Raw genomic sequence first — 25,532 nt, 5'->3', positions numbered from 1 at the left:
AGCACATACTACACAAGGATAGAAAATTCAGAGAGAACGCAGCTATGTGCCCCCTCCATACCAGAGACACAGAACAGATAAGAACATCACAGCATTCCTCAACACAGAAAGAAGAAAGCAATAGCGCAGATGTTTGACCTACCCCTCCCATTGGGTATCTTAAAAATCTACACACAGTAACGGAATACAGCAGTTCTCAGACTTAATTTCTACAAAACCTTCATCCCACAATTCATATGCCAGAACACCTTAGAAAAACCAATGATTGAGAATATTTTCCTCATCTTTGGGCTAACAATATCAGATTCAACATACAAATACAAAGTCTTCTCTTACTTACATGGAAACATGATTCTCCTTTAGAGCTAAATATCCTTACTTTACTTGTGCACAATACCAAGCGGCCTTACGGTTTGTTTCACGGGTCTCTCTGTCCCCCACTGGGACAACCCATAAACGCGGTACTCAGTGAAAGGAGGAGGGTGTCTTAAACTTCCCTCCGGACACCTCTGGATATATATACTGTATACTTCTATATATTCCTGAGTTACGTATCCTACCCAATCTTCGATCGCCTCACCACGCCTTATTCTAACAATGATAAGGAATTCAGGATATTTTGACTATAAAGAGAATTACAATCACTGGTCAATCCGGGGTGTCCATCCCTTATGAGGTACGGTTCGAGCACTGGGCTCCCAACGGAACTACACCTCTATATGATTCCACCCAAGAATCACCCCACCATTGGGGACAAACCTCAGATCCTCTTTGCAGCAAAAACACAGGAAAACCACACCAAACGGTCAGTCTGGACAGTGTAACTGCCAACTTACCGTGGTTGTTGTGGGGGATGATCAGTCCCAATTTTCCAGTGCCTGTGTCCGCTCCGAGGGTCCTTTGTCTTGTTGTCGTCCGGGGGCTGAGGCGTTCCTGTTTGGGGCCCCACGTTACGGGCACCAAGCTGTTGAGGGAGTATCTAAATTGATCCTTCACGGTTGACTCAGTGATTTCCAAATTAATTTACAGGGCGTTGCCGGCAACTGAAAATGACCAGACGGAGACGCGTGTATCTGTGTGGGGGATCGAGCAGATCTCTGGGCCCTCGTTTATTGTGTTGCAGTTTTATCATATTAGCAAATTCTACTTCCACCAATCAGCATAAGAACAAGCTCACAGTTCTTAACCTATAAGAATGCAGGAAAAACTTAACCCATAAAGATACAGGAAAAAACAGAAACTACATATATGGTCGTATCTTTTTGGCATAAAAAATATATTAACAGGTGCCTCAAAGTCTTATCTAGCGATACACTCCCGAGTCCCCTCCCTGGCTCGAGTTAGAACACTCAAGGTCTTTATACCAATTATAAACCATAGCCTAGTTGAATAACAAAATATTATCTTCGTGAGAAACAGGACAGAGTTACTTCATAGCAGCTGTAACCTTCTACCTAAGTAAATAACAGAATTTATCTTTAACCAACAAGAAAATGGAGTCAAAGCACAAAATGGAGAATCTAGCACAAAATGGAGAATCTTTCATAATTTGTTCCTTCACACACGCACGGCTCAGCACTGTACACCCCGTACAGACGCAGCTCCACTCCATACACAGGCAGCTTTGCTCCATATATCCCATACACACACGGCTCTACTCCGTACACCTCATACACACACGGCTCAGCTGCATCCACACTGTAAACCCCTCCTGACCCCACACATAAGCTTCAGCTCATTCAGTAACATTATAAGGCCTCTTTCACACTTCTGTCTTTCAGCTCCCGTCCAAATACGTCGATTTTTGAAAAATTTGTGGGATCCTGCATTTTCCCATAGACTTGTATTAGCGACGTATCGCGATGTATGGCCACACGTTTGATCCATCGTGCACTGGATCCTGCGGAATTTGACGGCCCGTCTTTTGAAAAAAAACGTTCCATGAAACGTTTTTTGTCTGCAGTGGAAAAACGTGCCCCGACGCCTCCTGCGGCATACGTCGTTCCACAGAATGGGAGCCTACGGACACTGGATCCTGCACACACTGTGAGACGCCAGAATCCAGTGACGGACGCAGTTTTTACATCTGAGCATGCCTGGAAGCATATTTGAACTCGGGGAAAAGTCAGTCTCTCTCTCGTTTTCCACCATTTTTAGAAGGTCCATCGATACGTAGGTTCACCGCACTCTGACTCAGGACGACCGACGGAAGCGTGAAAGAGGCCTAACCAGCACAGCAGAGTAATGCGTACACCGAGGCCCCTGATCATGTGACCCCTGACTCCTCCCCTCCTGTGACCTCATCACAGGTCCTGTGCCCACACAGCAGCCATATATCTGGTGTGCAGCTCTGCAAGTGAAGGTATGTGGAGATTCCCCATTACTGGCGCATTAATATTAGAAATATATTGCTTGGTCTTCCAGACCTTATCTTGACCTCTACTGTTCCTGGTAACTGCTATTTCTTAATTACATTTCGAACTGAGGAAAGGGCAACTTGAAAACGCTTTGTTATCTTCTTATATCCTTCTCCTGCTTTCTGGGCCTCCACCATTTTCAGAGCTCGGCAGCTGCTTCTATGTCTTCTATATTTGCATCTCGCCTTCCTGTCTCCATTTCTAGCACTGTATTCTGTAAGTAGGGAGACTCTATTGTGGTGCAGGATGTCGTTACTCACATGCTCTGGGTACAATGTCCTTGTGTCTCTCACACTAGAAGCTCCTGATTTTATCCTCCATTATCAGTGTCTGTTATGTTCTTTATGTGCAGATATTCTCTTCATGTTGTCACTGTGGTCACCGGTCTATGTGGGATAAGACCCTTCCAGATGATGCACTTTAGATTTACATATTAGTTTTGTGTCACCGTATTTGATGAGGCTAGTGATGAGCGAATATACTCATTACTCGAGATTTCCCAAGCACGCTCGGTTGGTCTCCGAGTATTTGTTAGTGTTCGGAGATTTAGTTTTTGTTGATTCAGCTGCTTGATTTACAGCTATTAGCCAGCATTAGTACATGTGGGGGTTGCCTGGTTGCTAGGGAATCCCCACATGTACTCAGGATGGCTAACAGATGTAAATCATTCAGCTGTGGCGATGAAAACTAAATCTCCGAGCACTAAAAAATACTCGGAGGACCCCGAGCGTGCTCAGGAAATCTCGAGTAACGAGTATACTCGCTCATCACTAATGAGGACCAATCGTTTATTGACATAACAGTGCAGTGTAACATCCCCCACACATAGTGTATAGTGTAGTAAACCCCCCATAACATACCTGGTAACATACACAGATCACCTCATTATACCACCATATCCCTACATACTGTATAATGTTTCCACAGTACCGCCATCATCCCACACATCGTACACCATGTATGGCTCCGCTCTGTATACGTGCGGCTCCACTCCGTACACCTCGCACACACACGGCTCTGCTACATCCACACTGTAAACCCCTCCTGACCCCACACATAAATGTACCCCTCATCCAGCACCATGACAACCAGCACAGCAGAGTCCTACATGCACTGAGGCCCCTGATCATATGACCCCTGACTCCTCCCCTCCTGTATCCTCATCACAGGTCCTGTGTGCACAGAACATCCATATATGTGGAGTGCGGCTCTGCGGGTGGAGGTCGGTGCTGGAGGCTCCATTATTCTCTATGTGGAGTGCGGCTCTGCGGGTGGAGGTCGGTGCTGGAGGCTCCATTATTCTCTGTGGAGGGTGCTCTGCGGGTGGAGGTCGGTGCTGGTGGCTCCATTATTCCCTATGTGGAGTGCGGCTCCGCGGGTGGAGGTCAGTGCTGGAGGCTCCATTGTTCTCTCTGTGGAGTGCGGCTCTGCGGGTGGAGGTTGGTGCTGGAGGCTCCATTATTCTCTATGTGGAGTGTGGCTCTGCGGGTGGAGGTAGGTGCTGGAGACTCCATTATTCTCTATGTGGAGTGTGGCTCTGCGGGTGGAGGTAGATGCTGGAGGCTCCATTATTCTCTATGTGGAGTGCTGCTCTGCGGGTGGAGGTCGGTGCTGGAGGTTCCATTATTCCCTATGTGGAGTGCGGCTCTGCGAGTGGAGGTCGGTGCTGGAGGCTCCATTATTCTCTCTGTGGAGTGCGGCTCTGCGGGTGGAGGTCGGTGCTGGAGGCTCCATTATTCTCTATTTTGTGTGCGGCTCTGCAGGTGGAGCGTCCACACCAGAACTGTAGCAGGTAAAGACCCCAATATCCACAGGTGTCCCTTCTAATTGGGGGGAAACTATCATCTAATAATCCTCGGACAGTTCTGACAAACACGGAAAAGTGCCCCTTTATGGAGGTGACAGAAAGTCTGTTTAGTCACTTTAGCTTCATAGTATCAGCTCTAATTAGTGATGAGCGAGCATACTCTGTACTCGCCCGAGCATCCCTGCACTCGTGTTACTTGGCGAGCAGTGAGCATTTTTGTGATTATTCGGCTGGAGCTCGGGTTCCCACCCTGCATGTTTGGCGCTCTTTAGAGAGCCAATCAGCATGCAGGGATTGTCTGCCACGCACTGTAATGCTGTAGCCATGTTGGTTGTGGCATTACAGTGATTGGCTGGCCGCACAGCGTCATCAAGTCTATAAGAGACCTTGCTGTTACGTGTTACGGAGCCACTCAGCACCCAGAATATGTTGTGCAGTTATATGTATGTATAATAGGTTCCATGTGAGATGCATGTCCCTAATGCATCAACCAACAGGCTGCGCCCCTGGGCAGAGGACACGATATTCCCCTTTTGTCCGGCCCCCCCCCCCCACCTTTGTAATACCCACAGTAAATATCGGCAGGCTCCGGCCACCTTCGGCTATTGTAATGTATTTCTGGCCTGCCGCTTTTCTATTGGCCTACCCTCTGTATCTGTGTGATATATTCTGTGTCCTGTGAGTAAAGTGTTGTCAGACTGGAAATACGTGGCGAAACAGTGATCTTTTATATGCGCCCATGTAACCAAGCAATTCCAGCCAGCGTCCTTCATTCAGACTCCAGCCAAAGCAGAGTAGACCTCCGGAAACACGGGGTGGTACTGAAAGAGGTACCCCAGATTGGTAGACCCCGTTACACTGATGGCAGACACCGGGATATGATACCCCTTCCACAGGAGGAAAGGAACGAATGGAAAACAACTACCAGAAGTTAAAGAGGACTACATTAGAAGATCTGGTGGAAGCCCGAGGGTTGATCGCCAGCAACAAAACAAAAGCAGATTTGATAGCAGCCATCATGGAACGCGTCAGTGCAGCGCCCCCCAATGTGAACGTGGAGGAGACTGAATTCCAGAGGGAGGTAAAGAACAGACTGGCGTTCTATGGCCCAAACCCTGCAGTAGAGATCATATGAGAGGTGATGGCTGATGTGCGCACTGATCTGAAGGAAAAGACGGCCGAGTGGACCAGGATAGAGCTAGCCAAGATGGAGATGGCAGGGCGGAGAGAGGAGAGTCAGCGAGCAGGGGCAGCTCTGGCCTTCGACCAGGTACCTTCAAAAGTAAGCCACAAAAAGATCCAGTATAATGCCTTCCGACAGTTGGGGGAGGCAGAGGAAGACATTGATGGCTTTCTGCAGGACTTTGAGCGGCAGTGTGCCCTTCATCAAGTGAAGCCGGAGGAACGGGTTCAGATTCTGGCCAGCAAACTGACAGGCTGGGCAGTGGACGCCTATCGCACGGTACCTGATGAGGACTGTATGGACTATGAGTGGATCAAAGAAGTGATCTTGGCCCGGTATGCGCTGACACCAAAGGCATACCGCCAAAAGTTCCGCGGACTTATAAAACGCGTAACCGATACCCATGCTGAATGGGCCTGTAAATTACGGCGGTCACTGCTACAGTGGGTACAAGGGAGCCAAGCAACCACTAAGGAGGACGTCCTCCAACTCTTCTTGTTAGAACGATTCTTTAATGGACTAACCCCCGAGACACAGGAATGGCTTCAGGACAGGCGGCCAACGACTCTTGAGGAAGCCGCTCATCTGGCCGATGAACATCATGATGCCAGGAGGCCTCAGTTGTCCGGATCAAAGATGGTCACTAGGGGTCTGCCCATGGACATGGAGGGCCCCAAACCACCGAAGATTGTAGGGAGACCAGCTAGAAACCCAGTCTACCACAGTCCCCCTGGGGCGCGATGCCACACCTGCCGTCAGCTGGGCCACCTGCAAAGACAATGTCCCAACCGGACTCATCATACCCAGTGGCCAAAGGCGGGAACAGCTACCTTCAGCCGGGCTGCTGTACACTGCTACCAAGGCGAAGCTGACCTGGCATTGGGGGGCTACGACTAACCAAGGGGTGGAAGAGATGGAGGAAGTGCTGCATGAAGTATACCCCGTGCAGGCAGCCCGGGCAGATAATCGACAACAGCATCGACAGGTCATGTCGGTTAATTTATTATTATACATTTTTATAGCGCCATTTATTCCATGGCGCTTTACATGTGAATACGGGGCAAATATAGACAAATACATTAAACATGAGCAGATAACAAGGCACACGAGTACATAAGGAGGGAGGACCCTGCCCGCGAGGGCTCACAGCCTGCAGGGGGTGGGTGAGGATACACTAGGAGAGGGAAGAGCTGGCTGTGTGGCTGTTCAGTAGGTTGAGGATCACTGCAGGCTGTAGGCTTGTCGGAAGAGGTGAGTCTTCAGGTTCTTTTTGAAGGTTTCTATGGTAGGCGCGAGTCTGATGTGTTGGGGTAGAGAGTTCCAGAGTATGGGGGAAGCACGGGAGAAGTCTTGGATGTGGTTGTGGGAAGAAGAGATGAGAGGGGAGTAGAGAAGGAGGTCTTGGGAGGATCGGAGGTTGCGTGTAGGTAGGTACCGGGAGACCATGTCACAGATGTATGGAGGAGACAGGTTGTAGATGGCTTTGTATGTCAGTGTGAGGATTTTGAACTGGAGTCTCTGGGCGATAGGAAGCCAGTGAAGGGCTTGACATAGGGGAGAGGCTGGGGAATAGCGGGGGGACAGGTGGATTAGTCGGGCAGCAGAGTGTAGGATGGATTGGAGTGGTGCCAGAGTGCTAGAGGGGAGTCCAGAGAGTAGGAGGTTGCAGTAGTCGAGGCGGGAGATGATAAGGGCATGCACTAGCGTTTTTGCAGTGTTGCGGTCAAGGAAAGCACGGATTCGGGAAATATTTTTGAGTTTGAGACGACAGGAGGAGGCAAGGGCTTGGATATGTGGCTTGAAAGAGAGGGCAGAGTCGAGGATCACCCCGAGGCACCGGGCGTGTGGGACTGGGGATAGTGAGCAGCCATTGACATTGATGGATAGGTCTGGTGGAGGGGTAGAGTGAGATGGGGGAAAGATGATGAATTCTGTTTTGCCCATGTTCAGTTGTAGAAAGCGAGCAAAAAAGAAGGCTGAAATGGCAGACAGACAGTGCGGGAGTGGTAAGCAAGGAGGAGAGGTCGGGTCCGGAGAGGTAGATCTGCGTGTCATCAGCGTAGAGATGGTACTGCAAACCGTGGGATTCTATGAGCTGTCCCAGGCCGAAAGTGTAGATGGAGAAGAATAGGGGTCCCAGAACAGAGCCTTGAGGAACACCGACTGACAAGGGGCGAAGTGAGGAGGTGGTGTGGGGGAGGGAGACACTGAATGTTCGGTCTGTCAGATATGACGAGATCCAGGAAAGGGCCAAGTCTGTGATGCCAAGGGATGAGAGGATTTGTAGCAAAAGGGAGTGGTCTACAGTGTCAAAGGCAGAAGACAGGTCCAGGAGAAGGAGGACAGAGTAGTGTCGCTTGCTCCTGGCAGTTAGTAGGTCATTGGTGACTTTAGTTAGGGCAGTTTCAGTTGAGTGATGGGAACGGAAGCCTGATTGTAACCGATCAAAGAGGGAGCAGGAGGAGAAGTGGGAGGACAGTTCAAGATGGACGTGTTGCTGCAGCAATTTTGAGGCATAAGGGAGAAGAGATATCGGGCGATAGCTAGACACAGAGGATGGGTCGAGGGAGGGCTTTTTGAGGATGGGTGTGATCTTGGCATGCTTGAAGGATGAGGGAAAGACACCTGTTGTGAGAGAGAGGTTGAAGAGGTGCGTTAGGGTTGGGATGAAGACCGTGGAAAGGTTAGGGATGAGGTGGGATGGGAGCGGGTCAAGCGTGCACGTGGTGAGGTGTGATCTTGACAGGAGGGTGGAGAGCTGATCTTCTGTCATGGTGGAGAAGCTGGTTTTTGAGGAGCAGGGTTGAGGAGCTAAGAGGGGTAGTGGGCGCTGTGGGCCAAAGCTTTCTCTGATCGTATCTATCTTCTGTTTAAAGAAAGAGGCGAAGTCATCAGCAGAAATGAGGAGGGAGGGAGGAGGTGCGGGGGGACGGAGAAGAGAATTGAAAGTGTTGAAAAGCTGTTTGGGGTTGTGGGACAGGGAGGATATGAGAGATGAGAAGTAGGTTTGTTTTGCGGCAGTGAGCGCAGACTTGAAGCTGGCGAGGGACTGCTTGTATGCAGTGAAGTGGTCGGCAGAGTGGGATCGCTTCCATCTCCGCTCGGCAATCCTGGAAGCCCGTCTCAATTCTTTGGTCAGGCTGGTCAGCCAGGGCTGCCTGTTAATTGTACGAGTTTTACTATGCATGAGTGGGGCGGCCGAATCGAGTGTTGCTGTTATTGTGGTGTTATAAAAAGTGGCAGCAGCATCTGTGTCATGAAGGGAAGCTATGTCTGTGAGAGGGAGAAGGGACTCAGAGAGTGATTGTAAGTTGAGATGTTTGAGATTTCTGCGAGGGTGAGTGAGTTTGTGGAGTGGGGGTTGCACACTAGGAGAGGAGAGGGACGAGAATGTCAGTAGGTTGTGGTCAGACAGGGGGAGGGGTGTGTTAGTGAGATTAGTAAGGGAGCAGAGGCGGGTGAAGATGAGGTCCAGCGTGTGGCCATCTTTGTGAGTGGCCTCAGAGGACCATTGAGTGAGGCCGAAGGAGGCAGTCAGTGATAAAAGTTTAGAGGCAGCTGAGGTGAAAGTGTCAATGGGGACATTGAAATCACCCATGATGATAGTGGGGATGTCAACAGAGAGGAAATGAAGTAGCCAGGTGTTGAAGTGGTCGAGAAAGGTGGAGATGGCTAGTTCTGGGGGCGGTAGATGACAGCCAGCTGGAGGTTGGAGGGGGAATAGATGCGGACAGAGTGCACCTCAAACGAGGGAAGAGAAGCGGAGGGTGGTAGCGGTATTGGAGTGAAGGAGCAGGTGTCGGACAGGAGCAAGCAAACTCCTCCACCGCGTTTGTTGCTGGGGCGAGGGGTGTGAGAGAGGTGGAATCCGCCATAGGAGAGCGCAGCTGGAGAGGCCGAGTCAATGGGAAACGGGAATGCAGGGACTGAGATTCCAGGGCAACTTTGACCCTTGTGAAGCCTCATCTCGTCCGGGACCAAGAGAAGATGGACCGGATAGTGGCAGTCCGTGTTGCAGGGGAAGCTATACATCGACTGCCCACTGCCAGGATTCACATGAACTGGGGAGTCGGGGATGGCCTTGTTGAGGTCGGCTTGATGGAGGATTTGCCTGCAGACGTCTTGCTGGGAAATGACTTGGGGCCCATGTTGTCTGCCTTCTCGATTGCCCCACTGGCTGAGACATATCCTGTGACCACCCGGAGACAAGCTCGAGCTGCGGAGGCGGACTCACACTCAGAGGAGGCCCAGGTAAGACATCCCAGCCCTACACGTATTCTCATAGCCAGACACATTTCTTGGGCCACCCCAGATGAATTTAAGAGGGAGTTACTTGAGGATCCTACGTTGGAGGGATATCGAGGGAAGGCACAGGAGGGGAGAGGGGTACTGGAAGGGGAACAGTTTGTATGGAAGCAGGGATTCCTCTACCGGATCACATAGCAGCACCACACAGGGACGAGCCCCACTATAAAACGACAGCTGGTAGTTCCCAAGAAGTATAGGCAGGAGTTACTGCGAATCTCTCATGACATACCCTTATCCGGGCACTTAGGCGTCAGTCGCACCAGGCATCGTCTGACACAAAACTTCTTTTGGCCTGGGGTAACCTATGAAGTTCGTCAGTACTGCCAGACCTGTGACAATTGCCAGCGCATTGGCAAGAGGGGAGATCGATGCAGGGCCAAATTACTCCCCCTCCCCTTTGTGGAGGAACCATTTAGCCGAGTAGCGGTCGATCTGATAGGGCCGTTAGGCAAATTCAGTCCATCAGGGAAAAGGTATATATTGACAGTGGTAGATTATGCCACACGGTATCCAGAGGCGTTTGCGTTACCTAACATACTGGCAGAGACGGTGGCGGCCGCCCTGCTCCAGGTTTTCTCACGGGTTGTATTTCCCCGGGAGATTATCTCGGACCAGGGTACTCAGTTTACAGCAGAGGTGACCAACATTTGTCATCTTCCCCCACTTATGTATTTGGAGGCTATGTATATAAAAGTTGTTATACGGATTTTTTTGCTAAATTCCTTAAGACTGTGTTAACATATTTTTGTAGTACTGTAAACATTTTTTGGAGTGTCTTATACAATTTCGTGACACCATTTTGCTGGCCAAAAATATTTAGCTGCAGGACAGACATTTTACACTGGGCTTTGCCCGCCACACGGATCACATATCATTGTGCTCAAAATTGTGCCATTTCAGGCCTCCATGGAATTGTTTTTGTTGTGTCTTAGCCTACTTATTGACACAATTTTACTGGCTGACAAAAAAAAACAGGCCAGATATTTGAATGCATGGTGTATCCGTCACACGCCTCATCTATCTGATGGCTACAAATTGTGGTGTTTGAGGCTTCTATTCAACTGTTTTTGCTGTGCACTACCCTAGTTAGTGACACTATTTTGCTGTAAAAAAAAATAGAATTAATTCTATCGGTAATTCGGTTTCTAGGAACCTTTCACAGGAAACGCAAAGAGGTTAAATAACCCTCCCCTTCCTGCTGTCTCCAGTGTTTTTTCTGGAGACACTAGCATGTATAGTTACCCCCAAAATGCAGGAATCATCCTAAAGGAGTATCAGATAGGGAGGGAAATTAGTGCTGTTGTGGAAGGTTCCTAGAAACTGAATTTCCGATAAGACAAATTCTTTTTTTTCCAGTCATCTTCCATGACAGTCACCTTGGAGTCATACCAACACTGATTTCTTTAGGGAGGGACCACAGCTTGAAGAACTCGTCTGCCGAATGTTAGATCCCTGTCAAAATTTAGTCTGTAGTGTCTGGTGAAAGTATGTACAGAAGACCTGGTGGCGGCTCTGCATATCTACTCAGATGAAGCGTTCCCTCATGCTGCCCATGATGTAGAGACTGATCGAGTGGAGTTAGCCTTTAGCGAAGCAGGAGGAGCGAGATCTTTTTCCGAATATGCTAGAAAGATGGCCTGTTTGATCCAGTTTTCAATTGTGCTTTTTGATGCTTTCTTTCCTTTAGTTTGGCCTGAAAACTTAATAAAAAGATTCTGTTCAATCATCCAAACCTTGGACTGTTCAAGGTAATGGAGGACCACCCTGCGAACATCCAGAGTGTGGAAATTTTCTTCCTTCGAATTGGAAGGTTTTGGGCAAAATGAGGGCAACACAATATCCTGACCCCTATGAAAGTCTGAGACAACTTTGGGCATAAAAGAGAGAGCCAAACGCAAAAGAGTTCAGAGATAGGTAGGGCTCTTCTACAGACAGGGCTTGCAATTCTACTATGCATCTAGCCGTGGTAATTGCCACAAGGAAAACAGTCTTAAGTGTTAGGATTTTTAAAGATATTGAAGACAAGGGTTTAAATGTGACCTTAAGTTAGGCAAGGTTCACATTGCATTGATGGCAATGCACTGACTGCATCCGTTACATAGTGGCACTAACGCTATGTAATGGATGAGTTAGCGCACTCATTGACTGACATTATGTAGCGCATCGCTAGCGTATGTCATAATTGGCATGCATTAGCAATGTGCTGTTATTCTGTGATGGACCCTCGGACTCGGTCTGCAGCGTTTCAGGGTCCGTCACCGCGCGATCGCATAACGCGAACTTTAAAAGGCACTTTTGTTGTGCAGTCTGTTTAACACATGCATTGAACAGACTGCACTTAACGCAATGTGATCCTTAGACTGTTGAGCACTAAATTTAGATCCCAGGGGGGAACATGGATAGGGAGTCTAGGATGTATCCTGCTTGCAGAGGTCATAAACCATTTGATCAAGCGGTACCCGGCCAGGTCCTGGTCAAAAAAGGAACTAAGAGCAGAAACCTGAACCCTCAGTGTGCTTGGGGGTAAGCCCTAGCTCTAATCCTTTCTGGAAGAAGTCTAGGACCTGAGCAATGTTGGGATGGAAGGGATCAGGGACGTTGGGAAGACACCAGGAAGAGAACTTCCATACTTTGCCACAGATGGCATTGATTACTGGTTTTCTGCTTTTTTGGAGAGTGTGGATTACTCTGTCCAAGAGACCTCTGGCTTTTAGGATGCTGGCCTCCGTAACAAAGCCGCAAGGTTCAATCTGTTGAGGTTTGGGTAAAGTAAGGAACCCTGATAAAGGAGGTTGGTCTTTTGGGGCAGAAATAAGGGACCTTCCTGGGCCATATCCATCAAAGCGCTGTACCATCTTTGCCCTGACCACATTGGAGCAATTAAGATTGTCGTGACCTGGTCCAACTGGATCTTCTGCAGCGTCTTCGCCAGCATAGGGATTGGTAGGAAGGCTTAAGCCAGGTTGAAAATCCATGGATGGGCGAAAGCATCTATTCCCTGAGCACCGTACGCATGACTGAGGGAGAAAAATGTTTTTGATTTTGGATTTTGAGCATTTGCAAATAATTTGACCTCTGGGTTCCCCCATCTCGAGGTCAGGGATAGGAAGACCGCTTGGTTCAGGCACCATTCTTCAGGATGGACGTCCTTCCTGCTGAGGAAGTCCGCCTGGATATTGTCCAAACCCTTCAGATGCACTGCTGAGATGGACAATAGGTGTTTCTCTGCCCAGAGAAATATCCTTGCCGCGATTCATTTTAAGCTGGCATATTTCATGCCACCTTGGTGACAGAGGTAGACCACCGGAGTTGCTTTGTCGGAGTAGATACGAACATGATGGTTTTGGTTGAGAGATGAAGCAGCTTTCAGTGCTTCCTCCACTGCCTTCAGTTCTTTCAGGTTTGACGATCTGGATCTTATGTCCGGGGACCACAGTCCTTTGAAATATGCTTCCTCCACCACGGCTCCCCAACCTCTTTGACTGGCATCTGTACAAAGTACTTTCAGGGGGAGCTGATCCCAATTCACTGCCCGCTGCAGGTTTCGGCAATTCAGCCACCATGAGAGCGCCGACTTCACGTGTCCGTGAAGCGGAATTTTCCTGGACAGAACGTTCCGATACTTCCGTGAGAGTAGAATGACGTGGGATTGAGGGTTTGTGTATGTGCCTGAGCCCAGGACACTGCCAGAATACACGGTTAGGGACCCCAGAATGGACATGAACTCTCTTAAGGTTGGTGACCTTTGCTGTTTGAATCTGTAGATTCTCTGATGAAGGTCACGCTGACGATCCTCTGGAAGGAAGGATGTCTTCTTTTCTGAATCTAAGAGAATCCCCAGGAATTTCTTCCTTGGGGAAGGGTGTAGGTCTGGCTTCTGAAAATTCAGGATCCACCCTAGGGATTCGAGGATCTCCAGGGTTTTTGACTCATCCCGATTCAGCCGAGATATCGATGGAGCGACGATGAGGAAGTCGTCTAAATATGGAACAACACATATTCCCTGAAGATGACTGCTTCGCTCATAACCTTTCAGAACACCCTCAGTGCTGAGGATATGCCGAACAGGAGCGCATTGAACTGGAAATGGGTGATCCCCCGGTTGTGGGAGACTGCGATCCTGAGGAACTTCCTGTAATCCGGATGGATCGGAACATGGTAGTAAGCGTCCCTCAGGTCTATCGTAGCCATCACCCAGTCTTGTCCAATAAGAGGGATTGCCATTTTGATCGACTCCATCTTGAACCTCCGGTATTTGATAAACTGATTCAGGGGTTTTAAATTTGATAACCCTACATTTTCCGGAGGGCTTCCTTATGAGGAATAGGTGAGAATAATGGCCTCTGCCTATCTCTTGCTGGGGTACATGTGAGATTACTTTTTTTCGCAAGAGATCCTGTACTTGATGGAGTAAGGAATTCTGGAAATCTGGAGACTGTAACGGGGTAATTCTCAGACACTGGGGGGGTACTCTCGAATTCCAAATTCAGTCCAAATTGTATGGTGTTGAGGATCCACTGGTTTGTGGATATGGACTGCCATTGGGCGAGAAAATGCAAGAGTCGACCCCCCCCCCCCCCTCACCAGAGAGTCACTGTTTGTCCGGGGTCTGCTGTTGTTGAGCAACAAGGATGTTCTTGCCTCTACCCCCCTTCGGGTAGCTCCACCGTCCAGACTTACCTTTTCCCCTGAACTCCTTCTGGGAGGACTGTTCACGAGGGGGACAAAAAACACACTTCCTAGTAATTTTCTGTTTGGGAAGCTATGTATTTTATTTCCTTATCCAAAGCTTTTTCAAGGATATCATCCAAGACTGGCCAAAACATATGGTGTCCTTGAAAGCGGATGGCACAAAGTTTAGTTTTAGAGGTGATGTCACCCCCCTACGATTTCAGCCAAAGGGCTCTCCTAGCTGAATTAGCGAGGACTAAGGACCTTGCTGCCACCCAAACAGATTCTCCTGAGGCATCAGCTAAAAAGCCCATCGCCTTTTGGAGAAGGGGTAGGGAGTCCAGGATCTCCTCTCTGGGGTCCCCTGAGAGAGGTGTTCTTCCAACTTGCGAAGCCAGAGAAATAGGGCTCTGGCGACGCATGTAGAAGCTACATTTGTTTTGAGCAAATTAGTAGAGGCTTCCCAGGACATTTTTAGGTGGCTTTCTATCTTCCGATCCATAGGATCTTCTAATTGGGAAGAATCCTCGAAAGGGAGAGACATCTACTTGGTTACTTTAGAGACCTGGACGTCTACCTTAAGGTACCTTCACACATAACGATTTCGTTATCGATATCGTTGCTTTTTGTGACTTAGCAACGATATCGTTAACGAAATCGTTATGCGTGACAGCGACCAACGATCAGGCCCCTGCTGGGAGATCGTTGGTCGCTGGGGAATGATCAGGACTTTATTTTGGTCGCTGATCTCCCACTGACATCGCTGAATCGGCATGTGTGACGCCGATCCAGCGATGTGTTCACTGGTAACCAGGGTAAATATCGGGTTACTAAGCGCAGAGCCGCGCTTAGCAACCCGATGTTTACCCTGGTTACCATTGTAAAAGTAAAAAAAAAAACATTACATACTTACATTCCTGTCACGTCCCTCAGCGTCAGCTTCCCTGCATCCCCCAGTGTCAGCGCCGGCCGGCCGTAAAGCAGAGCACAGCGGTGACGTCACCGCTCTGCTTTCCGGCCAGCACTTACACAGTGCAGGGAAGCTGACGCTGGGGGACGCGACAGGAATGTAAGTATGTAGTGTTTTTTTTTGTTTTTTTTTACTTTTTCAATGGTAACCAGGGTAAACTTCGGGTTACTAAGCGCGGCCCTGCGCTTAGTAACCCGATTGTTTACCCTGGTTACCCGGAGACTTCGGCATCGTTGGTCGCTGGAGAGCTGTCTGTGTGACAGCTCTCCAGTGACTAAACAGCGACGCTGCAGCGATCGACATCGTTGTCTATATCGCTGCAGCGTCGCTAAATGTGACGGTACCTTTAAGGATTTCACAATTAGAATTGTCACTTTCAAGGGGAAAGCGATTTCTTAATTCCAAGGGTACGCTAAGTCCCCTCCCTGGGGGGGCCCACTCCTGGGAAATAAGATTTTGGACATTTTCATGAATAGGAAACCCTTTTTTACCTCTGGGTTTCAGCCCCCCAAACATCTCATCTTGGACTGAGTGCTTCACCTCCACTTCCTCAACCCCCATGATGTTTCTCACTATGGAAACAAGCTCTTCCATATCCTCAGAAGAGAAATGGTATATTTTACTATCGGGTTTAGGGGTGGATGTGGAGCCCTCATTTTCCCAAATATCCTCTAACCCTGAGGTATGAATTTCACCCGAGTCTGAGTCGGTTTCAGCCGGTGCGATTTTCCTCTTTTTAGGGAGAGGGAGGTGCAGCACTGGGGACTGGGAAAGGGCTGCCATGAAGGTTTGCACCTCCTGCTTAATGAGCATTTTAATACTGTCCAGAAGGAGGGCTGCTCAGCACGTAATATGTCATTCGTGCAAGGTTGGCATAATGTCTTCTTGAAAGCAGAAGGAAGCCTGGAATCAAACACCACACTTGCGGCTGCGTTTGCTCTTTGGGGCAGAGACCTCTTCTCCCTAAAAGAGAGAGAAGGCATACTAAATGACCCTTAGCTCTCAATGCCTAGGCAGTGAAGGACCAGCCCCGCTACTCACAGTAGGAGGGTGAACGCTGGGCTATGCAGACGCAGCTGTAGGTTTGTCGCAGTCCATGGTCAGAACTGTCACACAGAGACACTGCGTCTTACCTGGAGGCTCCTGACCAGGATATGAAGACATCGTGGTCCAGGGTCAATTGTGTGCCCCTCCTCTCCTTGGTCCACAGGGAGGATCCCAAGAACGAACCCTGTAGCAGCAAAGGCACCGGAGCCCCTGGATCGCAAAGCAGCGCGAGCTTTCCAGCGTGGACACCTGAGGACGCGAACCGGAAGTGCGCCGTCGACGTCACTTCTGGCGCGCATGGACTCTGTAACTTCGGCAGCACTACGGGACGAGGATGCCAGGGAGCTTCGGGAGGATCCCGGCTGTTATGACCTGGTGGTTAGGACAATAATGGACCTGGTGGTTAAGAGCACATGGCATGACCTGATAGTTACCAATAATATAGGACGAGCTCTGAGACGTGGGAACTCTGCTGACCGCAATCCCTGACCGCAATCCCTAATCCTATCGCACACACTAGAAATAGCCGTGGATTGCTCCTAACGCTCCCTATGCAACTCGTCACAGCCTAAGGAACTAGCTAGCCCTGAAGATAGAAAAATAAAGCCTACCTTGCCTCGGAGAAATTCCCCAAAGGAAAAGGCAGCCCCCCACATATAATGACTGTGAGTAAAGATGAAAATTACAAACACAGAGATGAAATAGATTTAGCAAAGTGAGGCCCGACTTACTGAACAGACTGAGGATAGGAAAGGTAACTTTGCGGTCAGCACAAAAAACTACAAAAAGACCACGCAGAGGGCGCAAAAAGACCCTCCGCACTGACTCACGGTGCGGAGGCGCTCCCTCTGCGTCCCAGAGCTTCCAGCAAGCAAGACAAAAATCAAAATAGCAAGCTGGACAGAAAAATTGCAAACAAGAGAAAAACAAGCAGGAACTTAGCTTCTGCTGGGAAGACAGGTCACAAGAACGATCCAGGAGTGAACTAGACCAATACTGGAACATTGACAGGTGGCATGGAGCAATGATCTAAGAGGAGTTAAATAGAGCAGCCAGCTAACGAATTAACCTCGTCACCTGTGGAAGGAAACTCAGAAGCCGCAGCCCCACTCACAACCACCAGAAGAAGCCCATGGACAGAACCAGCCGAAGTACCATTCATGACCACAGGAGGGAGCTTGACAACAGAATTCACAACACCCGGCCACGTCACCACCCCACTTTACCTCACAAAGAGGTGCGAGAGGGGCGAGAAGGAGGTCCTGAGTCGCATCAGCCATGGAGAGGGGAGCAGCCACGTGGAGGAGGAGAGGCGGGCCACCCGACCTCGGCTGCCCGGCGTGGTAAGGCTTTTCTAGGGCTCCACTCGCCGGCCACGGCAGCAGCTGAGATGAGCCTCTTCATTTTTTTTCTCATTAATGTACACTTTCCACCCCTTCTTGATGTAAAAAAAAGACAGAAATGTATTAATTTTAGCCAATTTCTTAAAAAAGAAAAACCAAAATATCTCATGGTCATAAGTATTCAGACCCTTTGCTCAGACACTCATATTTAAGTCACATGATGTCCATTTCCTTGTGATCCTCCTTGAGATGGTTCTACTCCTTCATTGGAGTCCAGCTGTGTTTAATTAAACTGATAGGACTTGATTTGGAAAGGCACACACCTGTCTATATAAGATCTCACTGTCCCGATTTCCTCTCTGTTTCTGTCTTTTTGGGTCTGTGCTGCAATCACCTGTGTTCATTTTCCTTAATCAGGATTCTATTTAAACACGCTAGTTCCTCCCCTCAGTGTCAATCATACACTTGCTGTTGCCTGTGGAACATTTATCCCTCTGTGCCTGACCCTGCTTGACTTGATTCGCTTCCCGGACTCTTACCTTTGCTTGTGACCTGACTTTGCTTGTGCCTCTTCCCTGTAACTGTTTTTTGTCTCTCTGGCTTTTCTGACCTCAGCTCGTGTATTGGACTTCGTCTCTGACTTCCCTTTGTCGTACTGCGCAATTTTCTGGACTTGACCTCGGATTGTTTGACCTCCCTTTACCTACAGTAAGTAGTATACATAATTACTGCCATGACTCACGTCACAATACGGTTGACCGTTAAAATTTTTTCAGTTTTCCACCTATGGATCTGTTACATACCGTATTTTTCGGACTATAAGATGCACTTTTTTTCCACCCAAAATGTGGAGGAAAATTGGGGGTGCCCCCTATAGTCTGGATATATGGGCTCTGGCTGTGGTGGGGAGGTGGGGGAGCGGTTTCGGCGGAGCATCGGGTCAAAGGAGGCTTGAGCCGGCTGCTCCAGCTAGCTTCTGTGCCCGCTGCTAAAGAGAAATGAATATGCACTGCATTCCACGCCCATGGCTGTGGAAGGCAATGGATATTCACTTTTTTAACATCCTGCTATAAATGGCACCATCCTGTTCCTGGTATGATTGGTCCCATCCTTTTACTTTTATAATTGGCCCCATCCCGTTCCTGGTATCCATGGCCCCATCGGGAAAGATTAAAAAACAAACAAAAAACATTACACTCACCTACACGGCGCTCCCTCACAGTGTCCTGCTCTGGTGCCAGCAGCTGCTTAATGCTTGTAAGCAGCGCATGGCAGGGACGTCATGCGCTGTTCACAAGCAGAGCACAGCTGCCAGAATACTCACTGGGACTGTTCATTGCAGAGAGCGGTGAGTTTCCATTTCTCTTCAGCAGCGCGCAGTGTCAACTGGAGCCTTCCTGCTGCGGCTGGCGGTCACGTATTAAGTTAAGTATCGGCACACGTGACCACCGGCAGCAGCAGGACACTGCGCGCTACTGAAGAAGAATGGATACTCACCGCTCTCTGCGATGAACGGTCCCGGTGAGCGCCGTGTAGGTGAATGTAATGTTTTGTTTTTTTTGTTGTTTTTTTTTTAAATCTTTCCTGATGGGACCATGCATTCCAGGAATGGCATGGGGCCAATTATACCAGAAAAGGGATGAGACCAATCGAACCAGGACTGTGATGGGGCCAACCATTACAGGATAAGGATGGGGTCATGCACACCAGGATAGAGATGAGGGAGCCATGCATACTAGGATAGGGATGAGGGTGCCATGAATACCAGGATAGGGATGATGGGCCATGTGTATCAGAATGGGGATGAGGGGGACGTATATACCAGGATAGGGGATATTGCAGTACAGAATTGACCATTTTTTTGCTTCAATTTTTTTTTTCACAATTTCCTTCTCTAAAACCTAGGTGCATATTATGGTCCGGATCATCTTATAGTCTGAAAAATACTTTGTGTAATCAGGTAGCAAATCTGACTCTGTCCAGGATTTAGCCTTGGAACAGAACATACTGGCTTCCTCTCATGCTCAATTCTGGTACTCTTACTGCTCCTCAGAATCCCTCTTTTCAGACCGCTGTTATGACTCCTGTACCATCTGATGTCTCGTTCAGCCCCTCTGAACCTGCTATTGCACTCCCTGACAAGTTTTCAGGAGAAAAGGATCAGTTCAGAGTTTTTAGAGTTGCAAATTATTGTTTGTCTTGCGCCCCCGGCCAGCAGGGAATGAATCACAGCGGGTGGGAATTATAATGTCACTTTTGCTGGGTGGTCCCCAGACCTGGGCATTTTCCCTACCCTCTCTTGCTCCTGAACGTCTTTTTTGATGCTTTAGGACAGATCTATGATGAACCTGACAGGGTCAAGGTGGCAGAGACAAGGATTATGAACCTGACACAGGGGAACCGCACAGTTGAAGACTATTGTACTGGGTTTCGTCAGTGGTCTTCTGAGGTCCTGTGGAATGACGCAGCTCTCAGATTCCAATTCCTCAGGGGTATTTCGGTGTCTCTTAAAGACGGTCAGGCTCTACATGCTCCACCTGGTTGTTTGGTGGTGGCCATGACTCAGGCTATCCGCATGGATCAGAGGATGCGGGAAAGACACGAGCTGCAAAAAGAGGCTCCATTTTGTCCAACTGGCCCGGCTTGGGCACCTGAGGTGGAACCTATGGAGGTTGGTGCTGCAAACTCTAGGATTAAGGAGAGGAGAGACCGGCGGGAACTTGGACTTTGTCTCTATTGTGGCCAAGCTGGACATTTCTTAAAGGATTGCTTGGCACGACCTGCAGCAAACAAGCCATCGGGAAAAGCCCAAGTCTGGGTGATTGTCGAGGAGGTCACTCAGAATTACAGGTACCCTTTTACTCCTCTGATAAGGTGTTGAATGCTGAACTTCTTTTTCAAGATCAGAGTCTGTTCACATTTGCCTTTATTACTGCGGATCTGTTGCTAATTTCATAGATGCGGGACTGGTTCTGAAGTTAGGATTAGGGACAGTTAAGCTAGAAAGCCCTATTGAAATTGTGGCCGTTGATAGAACATAGTGATGAGTGAGTATACTCGTTACTTAAGATTTTCCGAGCACGCTCGGGTGGTCTCTGAGTATTTGTTAGTGCTTGGAGATTTAGTTTTCATTGCCACAGCTGAATGATTTACATCTGTTAGCCAGCTTGATTACATGTGGGGATTCCCTAGCAACCAGGCAACCCCCACAAGTACTTATGCTAGTAGCTGTAAATCATTCAGCTGCGGAGATGAAAACTTAATCTCCGAGCACTGACAAATACTCGGAGGACACCCGAGCGTGCTCGGGAAATGAGGCATCCACATACATTCGCATGGCCTGCATACCCAATGTTGAAAATAGGTACGCAGGATGCATGTTGACGTAGGCGGAGCTGAATGGAAGAGGTGCGGCAGTGGGCAGGGCTTAGCAGAGGAACTGTGCAGCCCTCCGCAGCTCTGCCCTACGCAAATGTGAAACCAGCCTTAGAGCAAATTTATTAGAGGATTTTCTCAGATCGTCAAGCCTCTTATGGACCTCTCATAAAGGGGCAGAGCTAAAGGTTTGGTCGTTGGAAGCAGTTGGGGCTTTTTAAAATGTAAAGAAATGTTTTATGTCTGCTCCTGTTTTGGTGCAACCAGACCTCCAGAGGCCTTTTATTGTGGAGATAGATGCTTCTGAGGTCGGGTGGGTGCTGTCTTGTCTCAGGACTTTGAGACTTTAACTAACCTGCAACCATGTGCCTTCTTCCCTAAAAAATGTTCTCCTTCTGCGAGAAACTATGATGTGGGTAATCGGGAGTTGCTTCTGGTCAAATTGGCCTTTGAAGAGTGGAGGCATTTTTGGAGGGAGCTGTTCATCCAGTCACTGTGGTGACGGATCACAAAAATCTTGCTTATATTGAGTCTGCAAAGCGGTTACACCTAGACAGGCCCGATAGTCTTTGTTTTTTCACAATACAATTTTTCTATTACTTTCAGACTAGGGTCTAATAACGTGAAGGCGGATGCCCTGTCTCATAATCTTGATTCTGTAACTCTTCCAGAACCTCCTTCCTCCATTCTTTCTCAGGGTAGTGTTGTGGCCATGGTTTCCTCTGAGCTGGAAGCTGAGATTCGTACTGCTCAGTCCTTGGCTCCTTCCAATATCCCTGAAGGCAAGCTGTTTGTCCCTGTGCATCTCAGATTACGCCATTTGCAAGAATTTCATGATTCTGTGTTGAGTGGTCATCCTGGGGTCACTGCCACCCAGAAAGCAGTTGCTAGACACTTTTGATGGTCCGCCATGTTTAAGGATATTAGAGATTTTGTGTCTGCTTGTGAAACTTGTGCACGCGCTGAGGTACAGCATTGCCGGCCAGGGAATTGGCACCTTTGCCAATTCCAGAAAGGCCATGGACTCATTTGTCCATGTATTTCATTTCAGATTTACCAAGGTCTGGGGGGATGACTGCTATTTGGGTGGTAGTCGATCACTTCAGTAAACAAGCTCACTTCGTCCCATTATCTGGATTACCCAATGGTGAAACTCTCTCCACACTGTTTATTATTCATGTGGTACGATTCCATGCAATTCCTCAAAATATTGTATCTGATAGGGGTGTACAATTTGTCTCTAGATTTTGGAGGGCTTTCTGCAGTAAACTGGGGATTCATTTGTCCTTTTCCTTATGCTTATCATCCTGGGAGTAACAGTCAGACAGAGAGGACAAATCAGTCTTTGGAGCAAATTTTAAAATGTTTTGTCGCTGATCAACAGGAGAATTGGTCATCGTTTCTTCCGCTGGCTGAGTTTGCCTTTAACAATCGGGTTAATCAGTCCACGGGGACCTCGCCGTTTTTCTGTAATTACAGGTTTCATCCTCATTTTGGTGAGTTCTCCAGGATAAGTTCTCGGTGTCCTTGGGTGAATTTCACCATTCAAGAGCTGGGGGATGTTTGGAGGAGAGTTAAAAAGAACATTGGGGTGGCTCAGCATCGGCAGAAGTGGAAGGCCGATGGAAGGCGCTCGTCAGGGGTCGCCTTGAAAGTGGGAGATAAGGTATGGCTTTCCTCTAAGAATATTAAGTTGAGGGTGCCCTCGCTAAAGTTGGGTCCTAGATTCATTGATCTATATGAAATTTTGGAGGTGGTCAATCCAGTTGCGTTCCTGTTAAAGCTCCCTCTGTCTTTCAGTATTTCTAATATGTTCCACAAGTAATTGTCGAAGGAATTTATTCCCCCTGTTCAGTCATCTTTGCCCCGCCTTATCCAGTTTCTGTTGACTGAGGCTTGGAATATGAGGAACAGAGGATCGTTGATTCCCGAATGGTCCGGAATTCCCTTCAATATCTGGTACTTTGGAAGGGGTATTGACCTGAGGAACGATCCTGGGTTCCAGTTCATTCTGCATGGGCTGATCGGTTGGTCCAGGCCTTTCATCGGAGGTTTCCTGGGAAACCTGGGGGTCTGGTGGCGGTACTGTCACGGTTTCCACTCTTTCTGTCTTTTTTATACTTTGTGATGGGGCTGTCAGTCTGTGCTGGGTCTGTGCTGCAATCACCTGTGTTCATTTTCCTTAATCAGGATTCTATTTAAGCATGCTAGTTCCAATCCCCCCCCCCAGTGTCAATCGTACACTTGCTGTTGCCTGTGGAACATTGATCCCTCTGCACTCTGTGCCTGAACCTGCCTGATTTGATTTGCTTCCCAGACTCTAACCCTTTGCTTGTGACCTAACTTTACTTGTGCCTGCTCCCGTTAACTGTGTTTGTCTCTCCGGCTTTTCTAAGCTCAGCTCGTGCGTTGGACTTCGACTCTGACTTCCCTTTGTCGTACTGCGCCATTTCCTGGACTTGACCTCGGATTGTTTGACTTCCCTTTACTTACAGTAAGTAGTATACATATTTACTACCATGACTCGCGTCATACTCACAGCTCACAGTGCATGACAGACCAAATGAGAATCATGAGGTCAAAGGAACTGGCCACACAGCTCAGAGACAGAATTGTGGCAAGACACAGACCTGGCAAAGGTTACAAAAGAATTTCTGCTGTACTCAAGGTTCTGAAGAGCACAGTGGCCTCCATAATCCTTAAATGGAAGAAGTTTGGAACCACCAGAAGTCTTCATAGACCTGGCCGTCCAGCCAAACTGAGTAATTGTGGAAGAAGAGTCCTGGTGAGAGAGGTAAAGAAGAACCCCTAGATTACTGTGGCTGAATTCTAGAGATGCAGTTGTAGATAGGAGAAAGTTCCACAAAGTCAACTATCACTGCACCAGTCGGGCCTTCATGGCAGAGTGGCGCGACGACAGCCTCTCCTCAGTGCAAAACATATGAATGCCCTCATAGAGTTTGCTAAAACACAGGAAGGACTCCCAGATTATGATAAATAAGATACTCTGGTCTGATGAGACGGAGATGGACCTTTTTGGTGATAATTCTAAGCAGTATGTGTGGAGAAAACCAGGCACTGCTCATCACCTGCATAATACAATCACAACAGTGAAACATGGTGATGGTAGCATTATGCTATGGGGGTGTTTTTCAGCTGCAGGGACAGAAGGACTGGTTGCCATTGAAGGAAACATGAATGCTGGCAAGTACAGATATCATGGATGAAAACCTCTTCTAGAGTGCTCAGGAACTCCGACTTGGCTGAAGGTTCACCTTCCAACAAGACAATGACCCTAAGCACACAGCTTAAATAATAAAGGGGTGGCTTCAGAACAACTATGTGACTATTCTTGACTGGCCCAGCCACAGCCCTGACCTTAACCCAATTGAGCATCTCTGGAGAGACCTGAAAATGGCTGTCCACCAACATTCACCATTCAACCTGACGGAACTGGAGAGGATCTGCAAGGAAGAATGGCAGAGGATACCAAAATCCAGGTATGAAAATCTTTTTGCATCATTCCCAAGAAGAATCATGGTTTGTACTATCTCAAAAGGGTGCTTCTACTCAATACTGAGCAAAATACTTATGACCATATGATATATCAGTTTTTCTTTTTTAATAAATTTGCAAAAATTTCTACATTTTGTTTTTCAGTCAAGATTGGGTGCAGAGTGTACATTAATGAGAAAAAATGAACTTTTTTGAATTTGCCAAATGGCTGCAATGAACAAAGAGTGAAAAATGTAAAGGGGTCCGAATACTTTCCGTACCCACTGTATCACTGTATCTTTTGCTGTGTCTTAGCCTAGTTATAGACACTATTTTACTCTTTTAAAACAAAATACAGGCCAGATGTTTTAAAGTGTGGTATCTCCATTACACGCCTCACTTATCTGTGGGCTAAAAATTGTGTCATTTGAGGGTTGCACCAAGATGGTGAGCGACGATGATGTTATAAACATCACCAGCCCACTTCCCTGTGTTCTGAAACGCTCTCTGCTCACAATCAAAGAGGATGCATTGCAGGAGTAGATTGATGAGAAGGAGCAAGGAACGATACAGGGTAATTACACACTCCCCAGCCTCATCTCATCCCAACGTGGATTGGGTGACAATGAGGAGGAGGAGGTATAACAGGAGCTACTTTAATGCACTCTAGACGGTACTACAAGCACAACTGTCATTCTGTCTGTTCAGCGTGGATGACCTGAGGACAGAGAGGAAGAGGAGAGCATTGTCATTCGTCCTCTTGGTGAGGACACAGAAGTCTTGCCTGTTAGTAGTCTGGCACACATGGCTGAGTTTATGTTACGCTGCCTTTCCCGTGACCCTCGCATTCTCAAAATTTTGGGTGTCATACCCACGCTACAAGGAGAATTTTCTATCTCTTATTCCAGAGGCAGAC

General features: G+C 48.2%; 1 protein-coding gene across 1 annotated transcript in view; it reads left to right on the top strand.

The window, feature by feature from the left end:
• The first annotated feature begins 2,287 nt into the window (after positions 1-2,287).
• Positions 2,288-25,532, top strand: part of LOC138663213 (oocyte zinc finger protein XlCOF7.1-like) — an 80,659-nt gene continuing 57,414 nt past the window's right edge. The window contains exons 1-2 of the mRNA XM_069749375.1: positions 2,288-2,362; positions 18,362-18,454. The gene's annotated coding sequence lies outside the window, so the exon portion shown is untranslated. The remainder of the gene's footprint in view (positions 2,363-18,361; positions 18,455-25,532) is intronic.

This window comes from Ranitomeya imitator, chromosome 2 (genome assembly GCF_032444005.1).
Source record: "Ranitomeya imitator isolate aRanImi1 chromosome 2, aRanImi1.pri, whole genome shotgun sequence".
Classification (NCBI taxonomy): Eukaryota; Metazoa; Chordata; class Amphibia; order Anura; family Dendrobatidae; genus Ranitomeya; species Ranitomeya imitator.
This window is presented reverse-complemented; position numbering and strand designations above follow the sequence as displayed.